The sequence below is a fragment of the Microplitis demolitor genome, chromosome 1 (genome assembly GCF_026212275.2).
Source record: "Microplitis demolitor isolate Queensland-Clemson2020A chromosome 1, iyMicDemo2.1a, whole genome shotgun sequence".
NCBI lineage: Eukaryota > Metazoa > Arthropoda > Insecta > Hymenoptera > Braconidae > Microplitis > Microplitis demolitor.
Window position 1 is genome coordinate 7,449,881 of NC_068545.1, and position 7,878 is coordinate 7,457,758.

At 18.6% G+C, this 7,878-nt stretch overlaps 1 protein-coding gene across 4 annotated transcripts in view; it reads left to right on the forward strand.

The window, feature by feature from the left end:
* The first annotated feature begins 1,509 nt into the window (after positions 1-1,509).
* Positions 1,510-7,878, forward strand: part of LOC103574251 (protein still life, isoforms C/SIF type 2) — a 112,476-nt gene continuing 106,107 nt past the window's right edge. For all 4 annotated transcript variants that reach the window (XM_053743017.1, XM_053743022.1, XM_053743024.1 and 1 more), the window contains exon 1: positions 1,510-1,611. The gene's annotated coding sequence lies outside the window, so the exon portion shown is untranslated. The remainder of the gene's footprint in view (positions 1,612-7,878) is intronic.

A 7,878-nucleotide genomic window follows, 5' to 3' on the forward strand; every position in this document is an offset into this window, starting at 1 on the left:
GTCTCGTGTTCGAATCTAACACCCGAGCGATTAGTATTTGATACTTTTATTTAAAATTTCTATTACTTCAAATTTTACAATGTTCATCGTAATTTACACTAAAGAGCTTAAGACTTTGTGTTATTTGCCTGAAGTATTATTTCTTTAATTAAATTCCAATGGTATATCGTAAAAATTATGATTTTAAGGTATTGTCCACCACTACAATAGTCAATAGGAAAAATTACGATGTTAGCATAGTAAATTTAACTGGAATTTTTTTTCCGTGTAGTAAGTAGATTAAAAAGCCCTTGACTGACACGTTTACCTTTTAACGCATGAATAATGTAATGTTAATCTTTATTAGACCCGAAAAGTTGTTGCGATTGCCTCAGAGTAACATTCGAGTAAGTAAGGGTAACCAACGCCTAGATCACGTATAACTATCTCATAAGTAAAGAATAACTAAAGCTAAAGCCAAAGCTAAACCCGAAGCCAAAGGCTACATCATATATATCTATACAACGCACTGTTAACGCTGCTCACGTCACTGACACAAAAACAAACACAAAGTTTATATATATATATATATATATATATATATATATATATATATATATTTCTGATCGCTGTTAGTTGAGTCGTATCGTATCATACGATATCGCATTTTTTAATCAAAAACAACTTGCTGCAGTTGCATAATGTTGATTACTCATTGAAGCTTACTCAAGAATAAACTTGATGTAATAGAATAGAATAACGAGTGAAGAGAATAAAGGATGACGAAGAGGAAAAAGATGACATAGATGACTCGAGATTCACTCACCTCTTCTCTTTTACTCTCAATGTCCTCTACGTTCTCACTCATTCTTTCTTTTTTTCGTGTTACATCTCTGGTAATATCTGCACTTCTTCCTTCTCTTTCAACCCCTCAATCTACACTCATACAAACATATATACTAAATACATACATCAATATATCTATATACGTATATTTTTTTTTTCTCGGTAAACGCGGAAGCGCGCAAGTCCCAGATCGATCGTCTATCGTCATGGTTACTCCTCTTCTCTGTATAGAAACGTATGACTACCTCGTTCTCACGGCAAAAGCACCCCCGAAAAAGTACGTCGGGTATCGCATCTGGACCGACGTTACAATCTCGTATTATAACCTGTTAAACTTTACTTTATACTAAAATAATATTTATAAATATTTAAAATAACAACCATAATCATTTTTTATTTTATTATTTTATTTGTTTTAATATTATAAAGAGGTTTAAATATTTATTTCTAATTAAAATTTATATGATATTATAAATTAATAGTAATAATAACAATAATAATAATAATAATATAAATAATAATAAATGTGTTGTTAATATTGTGTTAAAATTTAAAACCGTTTAAAAAAGAGGAAAAACCGACGAAGATACGGCGCACGGGCGCATCACAGAAAAGGGATATTGACATTTTTGGATAGGGGCGCTGTTAAGATCCAGGACTGCCCTGATCGTCTCTTCCGCAGTATCCATGGATACGCTCTGGATAAATTCGCGCGAAACCGGCGCGCAAGCGAGTGAACTAACGAATAAAGAGTAAACGGGTGAAGAGCAAAAGTGAAGCTTGACGGTGAGTGAGTTTTTATTATTTTATTTTATTAATTATTTTTATTATCTTTATATACAATTTTATTAAATGTCTTATTTTTTAAATTTTATATAAGTTTATATATTCAACCAAGTGTAATAATTGTGAGTCAAGAGCAGTGTCATTTATTGTCATTTTTTCTTATATAAAAATTTAATTGTGGATTTGTGTCATTAAGTTGTGACGATCACTTGCATTGCGTTTCTGATGATAGCTTAGCGCTCCACCCTTGTCCTTACCCCCATTGGCTCGTTCACTTTCTTCTCTTGATCCCTACTCACTATTGCGATTTTTCTATGTTATTGTATATCAGTATGACGGTATGCTACCGGTTAGATCTCGCGGATGTCGTCGACCGTAAGTTTTCATTTAAATTTCATTTATTTTATTGTGCTTTGAAAGTTATCAATATCACGATACTCTATCTTAATGTTTATTATTATTATTTTTTAATTACACAAATGTGGAGATGAAACTTTTGTATTTCGTGTTTATGTATATGAAAGACCCAAGTCGTTAAATGAAATTTCTCATTTGAGTGATAAATTTTTTTTTTTTTTTTTTTTTTTTTTCATACAGATTTTTTTTTGTAAACTGTATTTTTGCGTCAGTGCTCTTTAGTACCCTCACCTCCGTCACTACCTCCCTCTCTTCTTGGGCGTCGTCGCTCGAGTGAATGCGGTACACCTACGATAGATGCGATTTCGGGAGTCGTTGGCATCCATTTTAACACATATGTTTTACAATAATAAATCTCAATTACATCTATTATTATTTTTATCCACATAATCATGTCAATGGCGACTAGTTAATTTTTTAAATTGAGGTAAATGCTACTAATATCGACCATAAGCTTAAATATCTTTTAAAAAATAATAAATAAAATAAAGTAAATAAATAAAGTAGACATTGATTGATTTTGATGTTCTTGTGTGTTTATCTGTGAGTTAACAAACTGATGGAGTCACGACAGTGTCATAGAGATGAGGGTTTGATGAGTGTTAAAAAATAAATAGTAAATAAATCAAACAGATAATTACAGTATCTGTCGGCTTAAAAAATCGAATGTTAAAAAAATATTTAATTAAATTTTTTTTTCTTTGACAATGTTTTTTAAAATTGATTAAATAAATAAAATAAATAATTAAGTGCGTAAAAAGTTGATGAGGGTCATGCAATATTCAGTGACGAGAAGGGCGACAGGTGAACGCATCGGAGCTGAGATCGATATAGCGTTTAGGGAGCTCGTTTCACCCACGCGTACAACCCGAGTGCACCTCCTTCGCCCTACCCTAGTAATCGGAACCCCGAGGAGAGTCTGGCTGAAAAATAAATAAAAAAAAAACAGTAAAGTGCTTTGATCCCACACCCTCATTTATCGTACGTCTAAAACTCTACTAATGCCAGTTGAGTATTCCTCATCTCGTAGAATTTTTTTTTTTGCAGCACTAATGCCGATATATAAAACTTGTTCCATTTGATTTCCTTTTTTTTTTACGCGGTAATTTTTCTTCATCACTTCAGCGTTATAAGCCAGAATGATCCACGGTGTACCGCCTTTTTTCGTGCCACCACGACCTCGCCCTGTAACAACTCTTCTTTCGCGTCTATTCTCGATATGCCCTAGAGCTGTAGCCACAGCCCCACCCCTTTATTTTTATCACTATCTCACTCACGAGTTTGTTGATAACGATATTGAAGTGCATTGAATTACTCGTGTCGATGATCCGATCAATTTTTCTCAGTGTCTGACTCAAATATCCAAATTATACTTATTTTAAATTATTAAATTAATTTTCATCGATTTAAATTGTTTAAATGATTTTTATTTCAAAATTAATTTAAATATCAATCTCCACCAATTATAAATTCATTTAATAATTCTAATAAGTTATTAAAATGAATTATTAGACCACTTAAATTTTTTACTTGACGCAATATTAAATTCTCAGTTTTCATTGAAATTTTTTTAATTAATCACTTGTAATAAAAAGTTTTGATTATATTGTTATTTATAAGATGTTGATTTTTTTTTTTAGTTATTATATTAATTTTTAATGTCATTAATGAGTGGTGTTACCTGTGAAATTTAAAATAACCGTGAATAATGAAAATAATTACAAATAGTGGTTAATTATTTTGTAAAATTTATCGTAAATAATTGATAATAGTGTTACATCGGAAGAAGGTCAATAACTAGAACACGGTTAGTAAGTAGGTCATTTACCCTAGTCCTGGATTATAAATTTTAACTCTACAGCTTTTATTATCGGTATATATTAGCTTTCCGGTTAAAATTATAAATATTGTTCGTTTAATTAATAAAATATTGTTTCATTATTATTATTAGTAGATTTTATAAAAATCTAACTGTTGTATTTGTCCTTATGACGCAACTTTACAAAAATTTTAACATTTTTTATCTCTTTGAGTCAAGTAGGTTCCAAAAATACTATTGGTGAAAAAAATTATATATATATATATATATATATATATATATATATATATATATATATATATATATATATATATATATATATATATATATATATATATATATATATATATATATACACCATATAACGCGCGGCTCTCCAGCGATAGCGTCCACAATTCTGTACCGATCTTAATAAAATTTTTTTTGCATACTCTTTAGCTAAAGAGCTCGGTTCAGTTCAAAGATGAGCTAAATCGGCTGAAAAGTTTAAAAGTTATAGTCATTTAAAGATTTTTTAATTTTTGAAAAAATTCAACTTTTCTTGACTTATCTTTAAATAACTTTTGATCCTAAAGAGATAATCTATTTTTGGTGATTTAATCTTTATGTTCATTCGATTTGCTTCAATTTGAACTATGTTGCTTACTCTTTAGATAATTGTTTCTAATACTTTGACGAATTTCGAAATTTTCAGAAAAATAGAAAAAAAACATGTTTTTTTAGTTTCTTATTTAATAACTTTCAAGTAATACATAATAGTTGAATCTTGTTAATATTTTTATGTAGCTTATCTAATGAGCTTCATATTTCAGTTGCATTTTTTTATATTCAACGATAATTACCTATTTATTTATTGAAATTTAGCTGTTGCATTCGTTTTTCCACTTTTTAATAAATTCATGTAACTGTTCCAATTTCGATTCCTGCCGTGTAACACTTTTAAAATATCAACATTAAAGTATAAGAAAGTATTCTTTTAAAATTGACAAGCATAGATATAATTGATCTTATAAGCTTTAGATGAACCTTTAAACGCCACCGCCTACCTTACAGATTTAAATAATTAAATAAATAATGAAAAATCTACTTCCATTTTGGCTGCCGAATGGTCTTTTTATTATTATTATTATTATTATTATTATTATTATTATTATTATTATTATTATTATTATTATTATTATTATTATTATTATTATTATTATTATTATTATTATTATTATTATTATTATTATTATTATTATTATTATTATTATTATTATTATTATTATTATTATTATTATTATTATTATTATTATTATTATTATTATTATTATTATTATTATTATTATTATTATTATTATTATTATTATTATTATTATTATTATTATTATTATTATTATTATTATTATTATTATTATTATTATTATTATTATTATTATTATTATTATTATTATTATTATTATTATTATTATTATTATTATTATTATTATTATTATTATTATTATTATTATTATTATTATTATTATTATTATTATTATTATTATTATTATTATTATTATTATTATTATTATTATTATTATTATTATTATTATTATTATTATTATTATTATTATTATTATTATTATTATTATTATTATTATTATTATTATTATTATTATTATTATTATTATTATTATTATTATTATTATTATTATTATTATTATTATTATTATTATTATTATTATTATTATTATTATTATTATTATTATTATTATTATTATTATTATTATTATTATTATTATTATTATTATTATTATTATTATTATTATTATTATTATTATTATTATTATTATTATTATTATTATTATTATTATTATTATTATTATTATTATTATTATTATTATTATTATTATTATTATTATTATTATTATTATTATTATTATTATTATTATTATTATTATTATTATTATTATTATTATTATTATTATTATTATTATTATTATTATTATTATTATTATTATTATTATTATTATTATTATTATTATTATTATTATTATTATTATTATTATTATTATTATTATTATTATTATTATTATTATTATTATTATTATTATTATTATTATTATTATTATTATTATTATTATTATTATTATTATTATTATTATTATTATTATTATTATTATTATTATTATTATTATTATTATTATTATTATTATTATTATTATTATTATTATTATATTATTATTATTATTATTATTATTATTATTATTATTATTATTATTATTATTATTATTATTATTATTATTATTATTATTATTATTATTATTATTATTATTATTATTATTATTATTATTATTATTATTATTATTATTATTATTATTATTATTATTATTATTATTATTATTATTATTATTATTATTATTATTATTATTATTATTATTATTATTATTATTATTATTATTATTATTATTATTATTATTATTATTATTATTATTATTATTATTATTATTATTATTATTATTATTATTATTATTATTATTATTATTATTATTATTATTATTATTATATTATTATTATTATTATTATTATTATTATTATTATTATTATTATTATTATTATTATTATTATTATTATTATTATTATTATTATTATTATTATTATTATTATTATTATTATTATTATTATTATTATTATTATTATTATTATTATATTATTATTATTATTATTATTATTATTATTATTATTATTATTATTATTATTATTATTATTATTATTATTATTATTATTATTATTATTATTATTATTATTATTATTATTATTATTATTATTATTATTATTATTATTATTATTATTATTATTATTATTATTATTATTATTATTATTATTATTATTATTATTATTATTATTATTATTATTATTATTATTATTATTATTATTATTATTATTATTATTATTATTATTATTATTATTATTATTATTATTATTATTATTATTATTATTATTATTATTATTATTATTATTATTATTATTATTATTATTATTATTATTATTATTATTATTATTATTATTATTATTATTATTATTATTATTATTATTATTATTATTATTATTATTATTATTATTATTATTATTATTATTATTATTATTATTATTATTATTATTATTATTATTATTATTATTATTATTATTATTATTATTATTATTATTATTATTATTATTATTATTATTATTATTATTATTATTATTATTATTATTATTATTATTATTATTATTATTATATTATTATTATTATTATTATTATTATTATTATTATTATTATTATTATTATTATTATTATTATTATTATTATTATTATTATTATTATTATTATTATATTATTATTATTATTATTATTATTATTATTATTATTATTATTATTATTATTATTATTATTATTATTATTATTATTATTATTATTATTATTATTATTATTATTATTATTATTATTATTATTATTATTATTATTATTATTATTATTATTATTATTATTATTATTATTATTATTATTATTATTATTATTATTATTATTATTATTATTATTATTATTATTATTATTATTATTATTATTATTATTATTATTATTATTATTATTATTATTATTATTATTATTATTATTATTATTATTATATTATTATTATTATTATTATTATTATTATTATTATTATTATTATTATTATTATTATTATTATTATTATTATTATTATTATTATTATTATTATTATTATTATTATTATTATTATTATTATTATTATTATTATTATTATTATTATTATTATTATTATTATTATTATTATTATTATTATTATTATTATTATTATTATTATTATTATTATTATTATTATTATTATTATTATTATTATTATTATTATTATTATTATTATTATTATTATTATTATTATTATTATTATTATTATTATTATTATTATTATTATTATTATTATTATTATTATTATTATTATTATTATTATTATTATTATTATTATTATTATTATTATTATTATTATTATTATTATTATTATTATTATTATTATTAA